At 29.8% G+C, this 22,455-nt stretch overlaps 2 long non-coding RNA genes across 2 annotated transcripts; both read right to left on the minus strand.

Moving 5' to 3' along the window:
* Positions 1–8,703: 8,703 nt before the first annotated feature.
* Positions 8,704–12,229, minus strand: LOC138338188 (uncharacterized). Its single transcript, XR_011211616.1, has 3 exons — positions 12,025–12,229; positions 10,230–10,413; positions 8,704–9,227 (listed from the first exon to the last, which is right to left on the minus strand). It is a non-coding gene; the product is annotated as an uncharacterized lncRNA (long non-coding RNA).
* Positions 12,230–13,111: 882 nt separating this feature from the next.
* LOC138338170 (uncharacterized) lies at positions 13,112–16,676 on the minus strand. Its single transcript, XR_011211545.1, has 2 exons — positions 16,453–16,676; positions 13,112–13,434 (listed from the first exon to the last, which is right to left on the minus strand). It is a non-coding gene; the product is annotated as an uncharacterized lncRNA (long non-coding RNA).
* Positions 16,677–22,455: the final 5,779 nt, after the last annotated feature.

Consider the following 22,455-nt stretch of genomic DNA (forward strand, 5'->3'; position numbering starts at 1 on the left):
GAAATGATAAAGGACCCTACTTTTCACAACAGAACAAAGCACATAGACATCTGTAATCATTACATTCATGACCACACAATAAGAGGTGATATAGAGTTGAAGATTTGCGATACAAGGGATCAAACTACAGATGTTCTCACCAAGGCACTTCCACAAGTCAAGCATGATCAGTTCCGGCTGAAACATGGAGTTTGTAATTTTGAATCAATAGGAGTGTTAAATATTGATTCAACACCACATGCAAGTACAAAATATTCGGTAGCACATTTACTTTATAAACCATGTAAAAATCATGCAGGTTATAATACATAAATTGTGGTATGTTTTCTACTCACAGTATTCGTGTTGAAATACCAAACTTATCACTTCAAGTAATTTTTATAACTTTCATTCTATCACCTACATTCATGTCATATAAATCTTGTGTTAAATCTCCTTGATAGAGCATTTCATAACTAATTTACAACACCCAATCTCCAAGGTTACATTTCACCCTCATTCGTCAACTCATATTTATTAACTAGTTTGTCAGTCATTCAATTTCCACCAACTAAGAGGCATAATTTTATTTCTGTTTGAAACTTTATATAACTAATTCATTATTAAAGAATCACAATATAACTCACTAGTGAGACTAAGAGTATCTTAGGGTTAGATTAATAATCTTCTTTTGTTCATAGGTATTCTCATATTGAAATTAGTTGAAATTCATATTCGAATTATAAATGTCAGGTTAACCCAATCCCTGATAATACATAATAGGCATGTCAATGAACTGAAATAAAATACTTTGAAATCCATATTTATAAGTGCACATGTTCAGTTCTTTATTTTTCTTTCGTGTGATGACTATCTTCGTGCTCCTTCATACTTATAACTGCAAGGTTTAGCAGACATGAAACCCCTTTTGTTAAAAATATATTTGCACGTGAGATGGGGCTAAAGCCCATTCCCCTTCCTTTTGTTTTTAACTATAACAAATTACTAAATTGCTCTAATTTAATAATAGGGTTTAATTATAGGGTATTACATGTAGAGTTGTTATTTTGAAATTTTGTCTGAGTGCCAATTCGAATGATTTGGTACTTTTAAATGTGAAAAAGGATCATGGGGACTTTTTTTGCAAGTTAACCATTTTGTTTGAATCTATGTTAGTGTGACCACCTTGTAATTTGTGTGATTCATTTTTCCCAACTTGTGCCTGCACCTTTTTGTTTGTAACGAAAATAAACCTTCAATTCCAACCACTTTCAATTGTTATACCTCTTTTTTTACCCAAAATATTCTTTAAGCATTGAGGTGTAATTGTATTCCAACTTAGGCCAAATTGAATGTGTATATGAAGTTCGCATGGTTAATATATGCCGTGTTAATGGAATATGATAAACAACTGTGGCAAAAGCCATCTACAACCTAATATTTCAACACTTCGTAATCCTTGCTTCCTTTCAGAAGTTAGATTAGAAGTGAAAGCATTTGGTCTTGTCAAGATACAACACAAAATACTAAATCAAATCCTCAACACTAAGCGTCAAAGTTGCCAGTGTTTCTGAATGCATTAAACTAATCAAAGCAAGACTTGAATGAAAGAAGGTTTAATTATTCTGGATGATGTGGATCATATGAGACAATTAGAATCCTTAACAAGAGATAGAAGCTGGTTTGGTTTTAATAGTTTAATAGTTATTACAACCCAAGATGAACATTTGATATGCCGGCTTAAAGGAAATGAGAGATAAAGGACCAAACTTTTAAATCACGATCAACAACTTCTCTTGTCATACTTAAACAGTCGTTCTCCACCACAAGAATATGTTGAGCTTGTATAAAATAAAATAAAATATTTAGGTGGGCTGTCATGATCTATTATGATGTCACATTTGCAAGGGAGATCCATAGAAGAATGGAGATACGAATTCAGATAAACTAAGAGAGGTCCTCATTGTGATATTCAAAAGATTCTCAAGATAAGCTTTAACAGACTTGATTTTGATGCTTAGAGTATTTTCCTTGAAATCGTTTGTGCCTTCCATGGATTTTTTGAGGATGAAGTTACCAAAACATTAATTGTGTGTGGTTTTTATTCCGAAAGTGCAATTTCAATCTTAGTCAAGAGGAACTTGCTCAAAAGTGATTGTCCTTATTTGGTGATGCATGATCTTGTTCGGGCAGTCGCGGGGCCACAATATTCTTAAGGGGGTTCGACGTATAAAGTAATAAACACATGAGATGGAAAAGAAAAATATTAATCTTTACTTGATAAATTTAACTTGTATTGTGATACTGCATTTAGGATCTTTGTACTTTTTACCCTGCTCCATCGAGTTTCTTTTACAAAGTCTTGTACCTTTTTTTTCTTTAAATTTACTTGTGTTTTATTTTACTTTGTTATTTTATTAAGAAAATACTATATAGTTGCCTGTCAATCATATGTTACTACAAAAATCACAAAGATCTTATAAAAGGAATTAAAATTGACATATTCAAGAAATAAATAAATGACATCAACATTTTTCTAGTTCATTTAGATCATTTACTAGGTTAGTTATTCGTAAAATAAAACAAATAATCAATAAATTAAATAAGATTAGATTAAATTTCATCTCCTTAGAATAAAATTGAAAAAGTACAATGAAATTAAAGAAAGAAAATTTAATTAAATAGATTTTGTTAAAAAATTAACAAAAAATATCATATTTGTTCATTCAGTTAAATTTAATTTACTTTATTTTATATAGATAGTTTTTAAAATAATTTAAAATTTAAGTAAAATTCATGATCTCTTCAACTTTGTACATAGAAAGAGTACTATGTGAAAAACTATAAAATCGTATACATACATACATACAGTTATTTTGCTTTATTGCAACTAAGTGAAAGAAAATCTTACTAGAAGTTATTTTGTTTACTTTTAGTATTGTAGAAGTTTCAAGAAGTTGGATTGCAAACTCTTCAAAAGTATTCTAAACTTCACAGTTCACGAAATCTCGAGACTTTGGTGCTTCAGAATTGCTCAAGTTTGAAGAAGATCTATCCATCAACAGGAAAATTGGATAGACTATATGGTCTATCTTTGTATTGTTGCAAAAATATTATGGGTCTTCTGAGCAGCACATGCCAGATAAAATCCCTTGAATACTTAGACATTAGTTATTATTAATCTTTACAAACACTGCTAGCTGACATTGGAGATATGCAGAGTCTAAGGCATCTTCTTGCATGTGATACCAGTATAAAACAATTGTCTGTTGAAATGTTAAGAAAACCAAATTTAGAATCCTTTCGATGAATGTTCCATAAGATTAAATATAGAGAGATACTTGGAGTTTATCTTACTTAATTGCTCTAGATTTGAGCGGCAACAATTTTCTTTATCTACCATTTGGTTTTTTGAAGTTACCATTGTTGATTTCCTTGTTTTTGAATGATTTTAAGAATCATCAAACACTATCGTCAATATTGAATTTAGAGTACCTTGAAATTCTTGAACTTAGAAACTGCCAAAAATTGGTCATTACAGTGTTGACAACCTTCCTTCAATTTAGAAGATCGTCATGATTAATTGTACCTCTCTGCAGATTCCATTTGATGAAGTCTTCTTCAGTGCCCCTGCTTTATCTCTCTCTTATCACATTATTAATTATCTAGTTGTAACATCTCACAATTTTAGAAATCGTTAGGAAGAAGCTTAGAACCAGAAATAGGCATTTTCGGAAATAATTAAATGGATATCTACTTGAGTTAGAAAAAATGAGTTTCTGGTCAACTTCATCCGGTCATAACTCCTATCTCAGGATGAGTTAGGTGTATTTCAAGATATGGTTCGTATGAGTAAGTTATACCCTTTGTAAAATGGTCTATTCGGTTAAAGAATTGGCCAATCTGGATTTTAGAAGGGTAGGTTGATCTTTTTCTAAACATCATGAGGCATTTCCTATCACAAATCATAATCCTTGAATTCATAATTCAAATCAAGGATAACGAAGGGTCAATTTAAAGTAAAGTAAAGTCAAGAGTCAAGTCAAGAAAAGTTTATCCATGAATTCAATGTTCTTTAACAAATGTTTCAACTTTGTTTTAACACTTAAAGTTCACGATAAGTTAAGCAAAGAGTTAAGATTTGAAGTTCATTTCTTCAAAAGTATACAGGGACCAAATATTCCAAAAGGATTAAAAATGTTAACATTTAAATAAGAATGGAAATTGAGATTTCCAAAGAGCCTTTGGGCTAGTTTTCAGAGAAGAGTAATCGCTTTATAAATGATGAAAGAGAGGAAACATTGATTTCCAAAGTAGTCTTTGAGCTAATATTTTGAGAAATAATCTCAAATCATCGAAGAAAGTATGTTTCTAAACATAAGAGCTAATATTATATTTTTTTGGAGTAATATTGAGCACCGATATGAGAAAGAGTTCAGACAACTCATAGCCCCCATAAACCATCTAGCCACCATGGATAGAAAAGGGTCAATACTTTTAAGATGATTCCTTTAGTGATTTTTAGCATACAAGTGGATATACTTAGTAGTTAGGTTCTATACTAGTGACAAGGTATAAAAAGGACCTGCAAGCATGAGGCAAAATGATGTATCATCAAAATAGCTCTTATCTGATGGTTGTCGATTAGAGAAACTTCTTCATAATTTAATTGTATTTTATATACACACATACATCTCAGAGTTATATTGTATCTTTGTATACATATTGAGTTAATATCTTGTTTTAACTAACTTTTCTTGATATTGCACTTGTTTTAAACTCCTCTATAATGAGTTCAGTCTTGTAGAGTTGATTTTACCCAAGTAAGTTGTTCAAATTTCCATTCAAGCCTATGTTCATATGTTAGCATTCAAACTCGCATACTTGTACATTCGATGTACTGATTCCAGTTTTAATGCATTGTATTATGATGCAGATACAGGTAGCTAGGATCGACATGCAATAAGTTATTCAGAGTTAGTTGGTGAGCCTCCTTGTATTCCGCAGGATCCATTTCAATGCTTTCAGTATTAGTTTTACATTCACTAGGATGCTGTGGGGCTTGTCCCAACATCCATCTCAATTACTTTTAGAGGCTTCATAGAAAGATAATATTAGTTGTTTAGTCTTTTTAATTTCAGTTGTAGAGTTTAAGACTTGAGTTACCATTTTGGCTAAGATATTATTTTTTTAAGTTATTCAATGAATTTATCTTTGTTGAGTTTAAGTCTTCAGCTGATTAAGTAAGTCAGACCAAGGGTTCGCTTGGGGCCAGCAATGGTTCTCGAGTGCCAGTCCTGCCCAAGGTGTAGACACGGACTGTGACACTAATTATGTCTTTGTCTAATGAAGTAGGGGTTAGGAATACATCTCGAAAGCAATGAAATTACATCACTATGCCCATGTAACAGAATTATAAGTTCTTAGGAATGGTTCTCTGGTTTGTTTGTGACTTTAAAGTTTTATCCCATTATGGACTCATCCTTGTTATTTTATTGAACAACAAGCCTTTATTTTTTTAGCGGACTAGGTATATATGGTAATATCCAATTTTTGACGCCTCATTGTAGGTCGTTTGAATTTGAATTGTGTTTGTTTTGAAACAACCGACAAATGTATTTCACTAACTTGTAATTGGAATTACAAAGAAATTTAAGAACAAAAATGGAAATTGAAGAACACAAGTAGAAGAAAGCGATAAGAAGCAGAACTTATAGAAAGGGGATGAGAGGACAACATGTTTATCAAAAATTTGCATAATATCAAAATCACATATCACTATCCTTTTTTATGGAACCGCTTCTTTACTATTACTTAGCCCAGATTCCAAATTAACCTTATCCTATTGCTCGTTCTCAACCCAATAACTCTTGTCATATCAATAACGACTTGTATGGCATTAGTATCTATATTGTGCTGGACTTGATTGATAACCAAAATGGTGTTGAAGCTATTGCATCTTAGTTTGGAGTAAAACAGTGTTTTTTCAATGGACATACTCAGGACATGACTCAATGCACAACCAACATGGTGACAAAGGAACACACTTTCTACCTGTATCTGAAGCAAATTGTTGACACATTATTAACTACAAGAGAGGGTTGGAATCCAAATCACTCACCGCTACATAGAAGCAAACCAAGTAGCTGATTTTCTTGTTGCCTTTTTCATTCTAAGGACACAGGTAGACACTAATACTAGTGTGCCTACTATACTTAAACATAGAGGAACAACAACCTATAGATCATAGAGGCAAAATGAGTTGGTACATAAGAGAAATTGAGGAGACGCAGGATTGTCTGAAGTATCTCAATGCGGCTATAGGTGTGTTCCTTCCAATCCGATCCGATCCTTCCATCACCACCTATAACTAGAGGTTGTCATTTGAGGTGTAGGCAAGAAGAAAGTAAGCAAACAAGTACAGATTGGTACTCAGGACAAAAACTCACCTATATCTCAAGTAAATATATTGTTTGATGTTTAATTTTTGAGCCTTTTCGTGGTTTAGCCCTAAGCACAACAACTTGGCTAGCGGCTGGGCTATTAGTATTCACAACATATAATTCCATCCACATATGGATACAGTATATATATATTAATCCCACACTTTAAAATCAGGAAGGCATGACATTGTAACATGGAAAAGAACAAAAACAATTATTAGAGAAAATCAAACAAATAAGAAGTCTTAAATAAGTGTATTAATATAAAATATGATTGCAGCAAACTATATCTCGCAGTCTTGAGATTTTAAAAGTCACAGAAGAGGGAACACATCATCCTTCAAAACCATCAATTGTCTTAGTTTTGAAATCTTCATAACAAACAAACAAAATGAAATTAAACAATCACAAATTAGAGCTACCCAATGTTTCTTTGATTCTTAAAATTGTGGCGCTCAAAACAGTATGAACAGAACCCACTACCTCCATTTTTTGTTGCCTGGAGGTTGGATTATTATTACCACAAATCACTATTTGAAACGTCACTGTCAAAATTGAACCATTTTGTGCATTTGCAGTGTTGTCCCTATTCGAGGAGAGACGACCATCGGGACTTATGATGATACCAGAGGGCAAAATGGGAACTTTCGTTGCATCACCTCCATTGACAATTGAATTGGTTGCTCGTAAATCTATGGGTGCATAGACTAAAGATGCTCCCATTTCATCAATACTCGTCTCTTCAAGCACTAACATTTCCTTATGCATATCATAAGAATGTTTATGCATTACAATAATTAAGAAATGTTTGGGTAAATACTATAAAAGAATAAGTGACGATAAGTTATGTTTCTAAACAATAAAAAATTCACAACTAATCCTATTTAATAATGAATTATAAAAGGATTATTAGTAATCCTGTTACCTATATGACTATAGGTCATTTAACAACAGATTTATGAGGAATTTCATAGAAAAGTCTTGTTCTTATTCGTAGTGAAATATATTTAGCATTATCAGTTTACCTAAAAGATAGTTAAAGATAATTATTGGATTACCCAAAAAGCCAAGTGAAATTATAAATATAGAAATGAGACAAACAACAACTTGCTATAAATGGCTAAGCTATGATCAGTGTATATAAATTAAACATGAGAATGTTAGTCTTTTGTGTGTGTGTATTGTAATTGTTAATTGACTACGAGTCAAAAGTAAAATTGGATCGTAGAAAATTCCTGTTGATTCAATAATTAAAGAACAAAAACTCAAAAGGAAAAAAAAGATAAAAGTTTTGAAATTTTGGTATTTTTGCATGAGAAAAAAGATAAATCCAGTCATACGTAATATCATTTGATTCTTGAAAAATGTCATTATTACATGATAATTTAGGCAGAAATAGCTAATTATAAATAAATAAATATGACAAATACCTGAATAATTGTAATGTTGTTTCCTGGAAAAGTTCCTGTTAGTACTCGATCTAATTCAATCACATTATTTCCACCGGTCAAAATATCCCACTAAAAAAATCAAATGATAAACAATATCATAATTTAATTGACAAAAAATTATTTTGTGGGATGAGTATAATTAAAGATCACGTATTTCTAACAGTATATGTATAATCAATGCCAAGACTTGGAAAACATGTAGATAATATAATATGTAGGGGCTTGAAAAAATAAAATCAACCGATAAATCGAATCGAAAAAGTGCTATTGGTTTATTGCTATTAGAATAATGGATTTTAATGATGTTATGGATATATATATATATATATATATATATATATATATATATATATATATATATATATATATATAATTATCGGGTTACTAGTTTGGTATTTATTTTTTAAATATTGGGTTATGGGGTAAACCATTAACTCATCAAGACTATAGTAATTTACCACTTTACCATACATAAATATTATAGATTAATTCTAATACACTACTTATTATTTTTGTCCTTTAGCCTTCCATTCACACTTCATAGTGACTTTGAGTTCATAATTTCACATTATATAAAACGTCTAAACCTAAAATAAGAATCTTAGTCCTCTTAATTACTATGTGTGTAACACTTGTATAATTTTTTTTGTTAGTTATTATTGTTTCTATTTTATCAGTATTTATACAATTACATTATTATTTTATTGCATCAAATTATTGGACAAAATGTCATATATTTTAAAATCATTCTTATTGGTTAAACTGAAAATTGAACTTTTAAGGACCAAAATCGATTAAAGATATCTTATTGGTTTAATTTTAGTTTAGCATATTTAAAAACAAATAAACATAACCTATAATATATCAAACGAACCGAGCTGACATATGCACACTCTAGTAACCAGGGAACATAATATTAAAAAATCAATCATATTCTAGACTTTAACTAATTGTTTTAAAAAATCCTTAACACTGAAATCATTATATTTTAATGTTAACATTATGATATTTATTGAAATAATTGAGAGTTTTACATAAAAATCTATACATGAATTGAAAAGTAAATTTCTATATGCGTATTTTTAGGGGTCATTCGGTTAACAAGATATACAAGGATTGATAATGTAAAAATTACTTCTTTTCTTAGATGTTTGGGTCATTGCAATGGCAATAAAGCCTTTTGGTTGGATAGTTTCTTCATTTTTTACTATTGAAATCCTATCTCCACGGTTTAACTGTGGTGAGATTGAAAAATCTCCATGGTTGTCTGTCATGCTAAGAATTTCAAAAAACTTCTTAACCATCCTTTGAGATACTTGTATCGTATTTTTTATCTCTTCTGGATCATGAAACACTGGAAGTAAAATGAAATTTAAACATTACAATAACATATATATCTAGTATAATTCCACAAGTGACATCTGCAAAGGGTGGTCATATCTTGAGAAGGTAGAGGGAATGTTTTTGATAGATCCTCATTCAAGTAAAGTATATCCAAATTCAGTTATGAAAAACAAATACATAAGGATATAAAGGAGACAACATGTAATACTAAAGCAGAAATAAAATATTAGGAAAGTAATTAAAAAAATATTGATAAAGAAACAAGATAAGTGTGTCTTTACTTTTTTGGAAAATAATTTTTTTAGGAAATCTATTTTTATTTTCATATTTTATTTTGAAATTACTAAATATATTTTCTAAAAAAAAATTCTATTGAAGATAGATAAAATAAATATTAACATATTGGAAAGTATTTTGATAATATTTATACATGTTAAAGATAATAATAATATTTGGGTGTCGTTAAAGCACTGATATAATACTCAAAGTTGAGATGATTGTAAAGAAAAATGACTTTAAACGGAAAATGAGAGAACTGGTCATTTTTCCTGTTCTTTTGATTGGAATTTATTTTCTCTATAAATTATTTTCTTGGCAAAAAAATAAACAATTTTTTAATTGCTTAAATCATACCAAACACACCCCTTAAGGAAATACGAAAAGTTTGAAAAGGAGATGTTTCAAATTAAAAATATGAGAAAATTGTTAATAAAAAAGACTTTCGATATTAAAAGAGTGATCATTTTCCGAGCCCATTAGAAAAAAAAATTCATTGGTCGAACGTGGTTAAAATACGTATGATATATATACCTCAAAGATTAAAAAAATTTAAAAGGTCATATTTGAAACATATAAACAAAGAAAAGAGATGGATCTGGAACCCTTCAAGATTTTTAAGTTTTTAAGTAAAGCTGCCTTGAATTGATGAAAAAATTACAATTGATTCTTTTATCAACTTATAAATTAAAATTCAAAAAAGTAGTAAATAAATAAAGGGAATATAAAATCAAACCTCCTTTGGAATCATGCCTGTTAGGGTATGTTGAACCCATTTGAAAATTAATTCTCTCACACATCCTTTGAAGTATAACAATCCATCTTTTAGCTCCGTATGCTTCACGATCACACAACAAATCTCTAAAGATATGATTAACCTGATATTTTTCATATACTTGAACATGTTCCACCCAAGTAACCTGCAAAAGTAAAAATAATAAAGAAACAAGAATAAAAATAATTAACTTAATTGGAAAATAATGAGGAAAACGTGTTTGAAATTTTTATTTTTTAGCAAAGGATGTCATAAGGCAAGAATTGAAAAGGACCATATGAGGAGAAAGAATAATCCTCGCTCTTTTGATTCAAACATCTGCGACATGAACAACAGTGTATAGGCCGGAGTTCAACATAAAAATGAAGACTAACAACTCTAATAGCATGTTAAAAATATAGTTATTGAATCTAACTCAATCCTAAAATAAAACTTATCAGGTTGTGGAGGATTTTCCAAGGTTTTTCACAAATGGAAAGATTATTTTCTAAAACAATATGGGGACACTTAAGTAGCCCCCCATGCAAGTCCGAAAGCTGATCATTTGGAGAATAAATTAACAACATAATATGACAACCCAAAATTAGATAAATCGAGAATTAAGATAGTTTGACTCTTATATAATATTAGAAACAATAGACATCATGAAATAGGCATATATACGAGTAAATTTGTACCTATTTAATATATCATTTGAAAAATAAGCTACATATAAATGGTGATATGTATGTTACCCATTTGACTTGTAGAATAAGACTTGAATACAAAATAACTGTGAAATATAGTTAGAAAGAAAGACTCTCTATGGATCCAATGGGTGCATACTTATTTCATAAAGAATAGGGGGGTCGAAACTGTCAGTTTACCTACTACTGCTTTATTGGTAGTGCAAAAGACTTTGAGTACAATAGATTTGATAATCCCAAGGCAAGATGGGCAGAGTGAGTTGATGATGGACTTTGAAAGGCACAAAAATGTGGGATGTTTTCTACCAATAGGATGAATAACTATATCATGCCTACTTTTACAAGATTAGAATGGAATAGTATTACTTTGCAACGAGGAGTACATCAAAGATTCGAATTTATTTTGTGTCTAGTTGTGCAGAAAGCATTAGCAATTGTTGAAAGACTTGAAAAGTTTGGTATTCAGGTGTCAATTGAATATGTGTTCTGTAGTAACAGAAAGGAAACCTTTGAACCTATTTGTTTTGATTGACAAGTGACAAAGACATTATGAGAAAGAATGTGCATCTGGATAGAAATACCAAAGAAGTTTTCATGAATGAATCAAGACTAGTGTTATTGTGAGGCTTGAATATATCATTTAGAGAGAAAGAAACAAGATTAGCTTCTATTGAGTAAGAGTATATGCTGATACGGTCTTTACAGAGATTGTACTGCATATTCATCTAAGAGGACAACACAAGGCAAGATGGAAATCTTTTCTACAAACACTATATAAGTATCCTTAGAGTAGCATTTCCTTTGTAATAGATTAGTTTAATGGTTTCTTTTATGTATGAGTAGGAAGTTAGATGGTTAGAAGAGAAGTTGTTACGTGTGTTTCTATGTAATGATTTGTTAGTACATGAAAATCCTTGGGATAAAAAACTAAAATAAATTTCAAGAACAAATGCATGATAACACTACATACAATTGACCACAGTAATATGGACCATGTGTATAGCGGGAGCTTAATGCACATAATTTTCCTATTATAAAATATTGATATAGAAAGAGGATATGATTCTTACCTTACTTTGGCCATTGCCCATATCCTTAATCGCACAACCAGATGGAAACTTCCAAGAATAAGATGGTACACCACTCTGAATGTCGTTGAATATATCATATGAAATATCCACCAAGATCCATGTTGTTGCATCAAGTTGTCTACAACCACGTATGAAGAAAAATTCTCTAGCTCCAACTAGAGGAGATAAAATATGCAACTTTTCATACATCTGAATTCAAGAAACAAAAAAAATGATCATTTTATGAGTCAATTTCAATACTGATTTAATTTCTAGGGGAAAAATCTAAAAGATGTATTAATATTTTACCAATTGCATAGAGCCTCCCCAAGTACAGAATCAAGAACTTCAATAGTCTTAGCTTTTGTGACTATAGTAGGAAACAAGTTCATCCATTTGACCTACATATAAAAAACAATTACTTTTAAGCATATTATTAATTCTTAAAAAACAAGTATGACAACTATGTCTAAAAATAAGTACTGATTGTCCATGTCCATAACTCCATATAAACTCATCTTAATGAATATTGTATGGGAGAAAATTAAAAAGTGAAATTGAATCAACCTAATAAGAAATAGATTTTTTTTTTTTATTCATGACCTAGAGTTAGATTTCAAAATATCATGACAGTTTCTTATATCTCTTACTTGCTCAAGTTCAAAATCCATGATATTGGCATGGTATGTTTCCACATGAGAAGTGGTAAGTTTCCAACGAATTCTCACATAATGGATACTTTTCAAAAATCAACTAGCGCTCCCAATCTTTAATATACAACGCATATATATATATATATATATATATATATATATATATATATATATATATATATATATATATATATATATATATATATATATATATGTAAAACATGAAAGTGTTCATGAAACTTATTGGATCAAGAAAATTATGGATCAATTCAACTGCAGTCATTGACACAATTCCACAATCCTTTGATAATTCAATTCGACCAGTTGATGTTTGGGGAGGTAGAACTTGATTTGAAAATTTTCTTCCATGAATCTCACGATGAATAAAACACCGCCTATCACTTGATGAATCTACCCAAGATGGATCATTGATCTTCCAAAGTTCAACCATTTCATTCATAGAAGCAACAATAGTCTCAAACATAATTGTTTGCTGCCTACTATCATGATTACATTCATCATGTTCTTGTGGTTATTGAGAAATCATTGAATGTGCATGAACATTATTACTATTTTGATTGTTTTCTTGACGAAGAGGAGGATATCTAATGGGAGAGCCACATGTATCTTGGTTCAACAAACATCCATCAGATGAATTTGAATGTGATCCAAGAGTCGATATTTGTGGTGCCAAATTTGAATCCATCACAAAAGGTCTTCAAAAAACATGTGAGATGAGATTTGATACTTTTTCATCCTGAAAAAATAAAATTTTAAGTTAATTTACATAAATAATATGTACGTATTTAAATAAACATATTTGAGAAGTGTATAATTTGCTATTAGTGTATATAATTTAAATTCTTTCAATCAATTAATTGATTGTGAGATCAAAATTATCTCTCTTGTCAAGGGACGGTGCAACTCATATGCACGGGGCGGAAACAAATCCAAGATATAATTTAAAACATTTAACACTAGTGTAAATCTCATTAAAAAGAGAATCATTTTGTTTAACATACTATCACAACCCTAACAAGGTTTGAGCTCATCTATCCCTAAGACCTTTTGTTAGGGAAAGATGAATCTTATCCATACTATCACAACCCTTGGTAGTAGGATTCCAAAGATTAACTGTTGTATTTATAAAATTATCGATCCAAAGATAATATTATTTGATCTTACTCCTCCATTTTTTATTATAAGATATGTTCTAATACCTTAAATTTTGGATTAATCCATCAAGTTCAAACCATGAATTTGCCTCGTCTTTGTTATATATAAGTAATTCTTTTAAGAATAAATAGAAATATTAACATAAAAAATTAAATAAATAGGATAAAAAGAAGGTTGAATAACTTGTTATGTCAACCGAAGGTTGAATAACTTGTTATGTCAACCATTGATTTTCTGTTTTCATATTTTCTAAATTACTTTCTCTTTCTTCTTTTCCAATAGGAAGTCCATCACATTTTGGACACATAATATTCTTCATTTCCTCTTTCATTGCCTTATATTCACAAAGAATTTTTTTTAATTTTCGAAGAGCATTGTTAATGGATGTCTCAATTTTAGTCTGATGAAATATATATAACAAAAATTAATCACGTATCGAATAACAATACAAACATAATATAACATATAGGTAACTAAATAATTGTTCAAATAATTATTATGTTAAATTTTCACTCTTAACAAATAAAGGATCAATAGTTCACATTCCAATAAATTGAAGATTTAGGTATTGAGTAAGATATTACTTGTATCAGAATTAGAATATTATAATAATTGAAGGACGAAAAATGGTGCTTAGCCTTTTTATAATGCTTGAAAAATATTTTTTCCATTCATGTTTGCTTAAAAGTTCAAAATTTCATTCTAATTTGAACCACATACACATTCTTCCTCGTATAAGAAATATATTTTAAAGAATTTTTACATTAGGTGAAAAAATTAATCCATGAAAATTTAGTTTACTCAACTTACCTAAATTTAACTAGAAGTTCTGAACCACATATTATCTGAATCACTACTACTACCCATAGCTCCCACAACTAAAAACTTCTCTATGATATCAAGAGTACTGATCATATTCAAGCTTTACCATTTTATCCTCGGTTTGTTACCTAGTATCATCTTCTTCCTCTCCCTTACAATCAGAAATCCAACAGATGGAGTTAGTGTTAGGTCGTTAAATTATCACTCGGGATAACCAACAGTCTTTATGAAGAACATTATGTTCCTTCCTAAGAAGAAAATAGTCTATATGAGTTTTATCTACTGTGCTATGGAAGGTGACCAAGTTCTCCCCCTCCTTGAAAAAACATGAATTGACTACCACCAACCCAAAAGCTATTGAAAAATTCATAAGTGAGACTCCTCCTCATTCTTGTCCCTGAAATTGAAACCTCCATACTAATCACTACACACCATTGGAGTAGACTCGATGTGTCCATTGAAATATCCTTCTATGAATAACTTCTTTGTATTTGAAACACCTCCACCCACCTCGTCCAAATCCTCCCAAAAAGTTTTCTAGTCCTCCTTGTCCAAGACAATTTGGAGAGCGTAAGCACCAATAATGTTCAAACTGAAATCTCCAATTACTAACTTAATCATTATCATCCTATCATTGATCCTCCTTACCTCAATCACTTCCTCCTTAAGCTCACAATCCGCTAGGATGCCTACTTTATTCCTAATCGTTACACCTTTAGAGTATCACAACTTATACTTATCCATATCACATTCCTTCTATCCTTCTCATTTGGTTTCCTGGATGCTAGTTATCCTTCTCTTTTTGAGAATCTTCACTAGCTCTATGAAATTTCCTATCAAAGACCATACTCTTATTCTAGATGTGATAAATATAGTCATGTTAAGGAAATAACATTATTTGGTAATTGAACAACTAACGAGAAAAATTATTTTTTGATAGAAGTTGAAAAATTGGGTTGTGGTCTATTTTAAGCCCAACCCAACCCAAATAATTTATTCATCTGCTCATTTATATATACAAATTATTTTGACTAGCCTGAACTTCATTCAATTTATCCATTTAATATTTCAAGATTTCCTTCATTCATCAAGTAATGTTGAAAAGGAAATCATTAGTTTTGAGTGGCAAAACCAAATTTTTCTGACTTTAAATTCTCAAAACCTAGAAGGGATTCAATTTTTTGTCCATTTTGTAATTCCTTGCTAACTATTGAACTTGCTAGGGAGTTCATGCACTTTGAATTATTTAGAATTCTTGTATTATTGATTTTATTAAGCAACAACTTAATTGACTTAGAGGTTAGATAATGAAAATAATTTAAATGAAAAGAAATTTATTTAATAAAGTCTATATATTAATGAGAGAACATACTTTCAAATTTATTGATCAATTCAACATGAAAAATCAAATTAGTGATTTAGGAAAACTATATAGAAATTGAAAAGTGAAATCATCAAGAATGGAATTTATTGTACGCGGCTCGGGGGGTTGGTGATAGTGGTAGTAAATAACTTGATTATAACGAGGAATAAATTATCTTATTTATTCACACATCCTAACAACTTAACCAAATATAGAGAAACAATTTACCAATAGATCACTGCTTTCATTAAATTATTTCATCTTTTGTCATTACTTTTTCTAGATTTTTTAAAATTTTAATGAAAAAAATATTTTAATTTGTTGTTGTGTGTAAACAACAACAAAAACAACAATAATATCCAATCAATTACGTACAATTGACAATATATAAAGGAATTAAATAATCAAAAGTACCTTTGCTTGAGCCCTTTTGTTTTGGAACCAAAGCTTGACCTGCTTATGGTCAAGCCTGCTTCGCTACCCAATTGTTTTTGTTGATCCTCATCTTGATGAGGGCATTTGTTGAAGAATCTTCATTCAAAAATTCATGAAGAGAAAATATTATTGATTATTTATTAAAAAAATAAACCAAAAAAGAAAATAACAAAAAAATATCATAAATACATGGTGGATTAACAAGTATTTCTCCACCATTAATCAGTTCTTAAGTTCGAGCATTGGAACTAAAACTTTAGTAAGGAACGTTTGACCATAAAATGGGACTTGATTCCACACTTGAATTTGAATTTGTCGGGCCCTAGATCAACTAACAGATACTCACTAAAGATTGAGGAGTAGTAAGTACTCTTTTATTCTTAACTAGAAGCAAATCTGAATTAAGCAGATCCTAAAGTGTGATTTTTCAATGTAAATCTAGATTACTCGGTCCCAAAAGATAGATTTTTTACGTGATCTAGATTAGTTGGGCCCTAAAATGATATTTCTCGAAATAAAGTTAAATTAGTCATACCTCAAAAGAGGTATCTAACATAATGGGAAATAGATTATTTGTGTTTTTGTTGCTAAAATTAGAAAGACATTGAACTTTAACGAACTCATCTTATTATGTTAAAGTCATAAAGAATAAACAAGTTCATTTATAATGATGTATATATAACAAATTAATCATCAAAATAAAATATTTCAAAACTATTTTAGCAACTCAACAAAAGAAAACAGGGAATGTGAAATCAAAAATACAAATCTTTTATTAAATATAGTGGAAATGTGGGGAACAAAAATCAAACCAAAAGAAAAATCAATCAAAATAAATAAATATCAATTGATTCACAAAAAATACATACAAAAAGGAAATCAAATATTCTATCACTAAAGAAATTTAATTTTACCACTGATAATTTAATTTTACTACTGATGCAGTTTAAGAAAATAACATAATCTCTTTGAACACACAAAAAAATTGAACAGATTTATCCAAAGGATCAAATTTTTTTTTAAAAAAGTTGATCTTACGCATCAAGTCTTTGAATTTGTTCCATAGAATGGTTGTGGTATTGTCCATGCCTTTCCGATCTTTTTTGCGAATTTGATGATTCTCCAGCAGGTTCTTCCACAGAATCTGTCATATTTTTGGATAATTTTCTGTTTGATTCTATGCAATTATTTTGCATTCTCTATTTTTTAAACATATTCATTTATTTCATTAACATAATTTTGCTAGTATTTTAAAATTAAATGAGGATTAAGAGTAAGATTATAGATTTATGTTTTCCTATTCTTTTCAATCATATGCATGAATGTAATTTTGAAATTTAACATATAAAAATATATATATTAATTTTTTTTTGAGTCTAGAACTTATGTTATATTTTTAGTTTCATTTGTTTTAGTAGTATTGATTTGAAACTCCATATTGCAAGTTATTTTTTTAATAGACTTGATATATTATCTTTTTGTCACATATTTTAAAATTTTATAACATAATATTAATCTTTTTGTCTAACATGCATTTAATTTTCAAATTTAATATAACTTTATGGTTGCATTTGCACTTCCAAACAATACAGTTGTAATTATAGTTTAATTCCACTGTGGCAAATAAGCAAGTCGATGTCATTACAAGGTTGTATAATGATTATGTTGATATTTACTATCCTAATAATTACATCAATTCTTTCAAACAGACCAAAACCGTGAAGAGTGAAGATAAGATAGGAATTTGAATTTCTTTTGGTTTTCTCTCTTAAAAGATTTGGTTTGATATAAGTAGATATGGTAAGTAATTTATAAATTCTATATTTAAATTTCAAGTTAATTCCTTATATGGACATTTGAGAACAATTCTTTCCTTCAAATCACATAATTATTTTTCTAATAGTAAAATCACAATTTTTAAAACAATTTTTTAAATATTTAATGTAATATCTAACAAAATCAATCAAAAGAGGATCGACAAGACTTGTCCCCTAAAGAATTAAGGAAAAATGACATGGAATATACCTCTCAAATTCAAAATTTAGAGTTGATATATCATTTGTTACAAAAGTGACTCGTATATAGTCCTATTATTACATAAATAGCTCAAATATATCATATTTGTCTAATGGGAGTGAAAAAAATAATTAAATTTATTTTATTTTTTTGTTATATAATTAAAAACTAGAATCTATGTAGGTATATTTGATTTGATCGCAAAGTTAAGAGGTACACTTGATCTTTCTCAACTATGAGTTTTTTTTTCTACGTTCTTTAATTCAATGAATATTTAAATTTTACTATCCTAACTAGGTAATTTTTCGACGCTTCACGCGGTCATAAATAATAATTGCATTGAACTTGCAAATAATTTTTTACTAATATCCATACATTAAAAATAATAGAAAAATTGATTCTTAAAAAAATATTAGCAATATTCCAACATGAATTTGATTCTTTGTCATTATCACAGAAGTCAAGAACCTCTATTGAATGAATTATTCACGATATAATAAATAATTGGTTCCTTAATTAACATTCAAAGAAAAATAAAGAAGAAAATATGAATATATATACAAAGGCGTTTCGTAATGAAAAGAAACATTTAAGCTGTAGAGATTATACTATTGTGATATATGTCCAAACAGAATTCAAAATTTTGTTAACATATTCAAAAAAGAAATTATGCTTACACATGAAAACAAGTATATATTTTGAACATGCATGAATTTCTTCAATTGATAAGTTAGAAATTTCATATTTATGTACGAAAAGATAATATGTAAACTTATATATAGTACTTTTATAATACTTATTTTTTGTACAATAAATATACGTACTGTATATGTATATATTCAATATGACCGGAAAAAATAACTTTGCATAAACATAAAAAAAATTAAAATAGGTACTCAAAAACAACAATTAATATCATAAACATAAATTAAAGAGTGAAAAAAACATACCAGGATATGTATAAATAGAATAAAATATAAAGAAAAAACTCGAGTCCACTGAATACACAATGTCACCTTAAGAAAACTATTCCCCTCCAATACAAGAGGTTCAAACAATTATATCCTCTCAGGATGAAATAATTTTATTCACCAACTAGTGGTATTAGTAAGTCATTCAAATGGACAAAAGTACAAAATTAATTTCGCAAGAAGTAGAAGAAAAAAGATCAGAAATTTTTGGTGTTTTAAAATGAGAGGCAATCTTTCTATTTATTGACAACAAAATATACTGTGAACAAATGTTTATTGTGCCTTATCAAAAAGGTTACAACTATTTGAAAAACTTTCAATCCCTCGAAAAGTTAAAAACCTTTAATAAAAGTCACAAACTTTTCATAAAGTCACAAATTTTCATTAAAGTCACACCCTTTCATAAAAGTCAGAACTTTTGATACAAGTCGTAACTCTTCATTAAAGTTGTAACTTTCCATAAAAGTCACGTCTTTTCATCAAATATGAAGGCTAGTTTTGAAAATAAATAAATTTAAAAGAAAATTTTTGCTTGTAGTGGCGCCACGTAGGCAGACCTAGGGTTCTCTTTTATAGAAATATATGGTATGATGATGATCAAATTTATTTATACACTAATTTTCTTATAAAATTTATCATAGACCCCCTCCCCCTCCCCCGCCCTTTATTTTCCAAATAAAATAACTTACAATGTAGCCTCAAAAGCAAAATCTTGAATTATATTGTTCTTTTTCCATTCACGTTTCTTCATTTATATTTCTCGTATTTTCACACTAAAAATTAATGGGAAAAGGATTGGATATAACCCTCAACTTTACCATTATAACTAATATATACCTTCTTTCAAAAGTCACTCACATATACTCTTAGCATTACACAAATGACTCAGACATGAAAATTTTGTGAATTTAAGGGATACATTGGAATGGAGTGATAAGTAAAAAGTATAGCGAAAAATTAAGTGTCATCAAAAATGAAAAGTATATAAAAATATATGAAAGATATATGAAGAGTAGAGAATTTTGGGCTCATTTTAGGCTTTTAGTATACCAAAAGTAATGTTCTCAATGTCTATTTACAACTTATTCTGATCAAATGTATTTGTATTTCAATTATGAGACCGTAAACATGGATACAAATGAGATCAAAACCAGCAAAAAAACATAAGGAAATATGCAAAGTCGACAGTAACTGTCACCTAAGTTGACTCGATACATCGCGGAAAATTACAGTTCTTAACCCTCAAGTTCATCTCAGTTTGGAAATATCAGGGAGAAGTCGGTGTATCGTCAATGTGATTCGGCGATGGTCATTGGTGTCGTAAAATGTAACAGGAAAAGAAAGAAAAATTAAAGTTGGAATGTCTGAGTGGCAGTGAACTCTACCATTTAGCCTATAACCTGACCTACTTGGCTGTCTCAGATTAGTTAAGTGAAATAACACTGAAATGATCCATCTCGATCATTACGAATAGGTCAATTGTGAAAGAATTTGGGTTGAAAGTTTACAGATAGTGTCTCAAGAATTTTAGGCTAGGTCAACCTCAGAAGAAATATGGACTAGGTGCACTCTAGGACCATCTGATAGTAAGTGGGGTTAAGTGCATGGGCTTGGTGAAAGGTTTCTTGTAGCCAAGACAATAAGGAACCCGTTGGGCTTCAAAAGTGATTGTAGTTCTATGCATTGATTTGTTTTATTCTAATGTAGTCAATTGGTTACACTCATATCTTGGACCGAACGTATAATCCTACTAATGGTTTGTATTGGAAAAATATTATTTTATATATGTCAAAAAGAATCATTTTATATCCTATTATATTTTGAAGAGAATATATTTTTATGTCCTAAATATTTTCCCTCCATAAATAGCCTTTGATTGACCATTACTCCTAATCCAAATATACGTTTGTTTCCATCTTAATAATCATTCTTGAATAAGTAAATGAGGAGAAGATAGTTTGTTTAACCAAAATAAATTGCTCATTTTGCCACAATGTTGTTGTTGGAATATGTGCATCCACTACCAATCAACGGACCAGGTCACTTGACACAACAAGAACAGTGCGGAAGATTAAACAATATGAAGAACACAACACAAGCAGTTTATGTGAAAACCTCCAGGCTCAAGGGAGTAAAACCACGACCTGTTGCACAGGATTTGCAATCCTCTTCACTAATCTTCCCAAGCAAAAGTGAAACCCGGTAACAATCAATCTGAGAAAAAGTTATTAATCTCACGATCAAGTAATCTACCTATTACTTGAAGAGCCTAAGCGGATACAACACCGCCCACTGAACCACCTAACTCGAGATGACTTAGAATTTGACTAAGCAACAAACAAATGTTGCCCACTAAATCAGTTAACCTTAACTGATTTAGACTTTTACAAGCCCAAAACAAATATTTGAATCCTTTATAGATTAGGAATAGATTTACAATGTAAGTACATAGACACAAAGCTCTAAATACAACAAAGATTCTTTTTTACTCTATCAAGTCCTTCTGTTAAGTTGAGCAATGTTGTTCCTTGAAGATGACCTTCTGTTCAAGCTTGTGAGTTTTCAGAGAAAATCCAAGCTTAATTTGCAAAGTCTTGAATTTCTGTTTTTTGGAAAGAGATAATATAATTTCCTACAAATTCATTGAAGTCATCCCATTGGCTGAAGGCCTGCTGTTGGAAAAGTTGTCCACTAACCGCATCACAGATGACAACTTTTCTGATAGTTGTCTTTTCGTCCTTTTCACGTTGCAGTCTTGCAGGTACTAGGTCCCTTGCTTTCGAAAACCAGGTCCCTTGTAAACTTCTATATGAGTTCTTGAAAAGGCTTGATGGCTGACTTCCTTCTTTGGATGAATGAATATAATATGGTGTTTGTCATGCTAAAAGTACCAAACGTAAACACTCATTAGCCATTGGACAAACACCCTCCTCCATTCTGATTGGTGTAGTACACTGACGCCTTACCAACCTCTGACTTGACAGCTGTACAGCTG

Source organism: Solanum lycopersicum, chromosome 9, assembly GCF_036512215.1.
Source record: "Solanum lycopersicum chromosome 9, SLM_r2.1".
NCBI lineage: Eukaryota > Viridiplantae > Streptophyta > Magnoliopsida > Solanales > Solanaceae > Solanum > Solanum lycopersicum.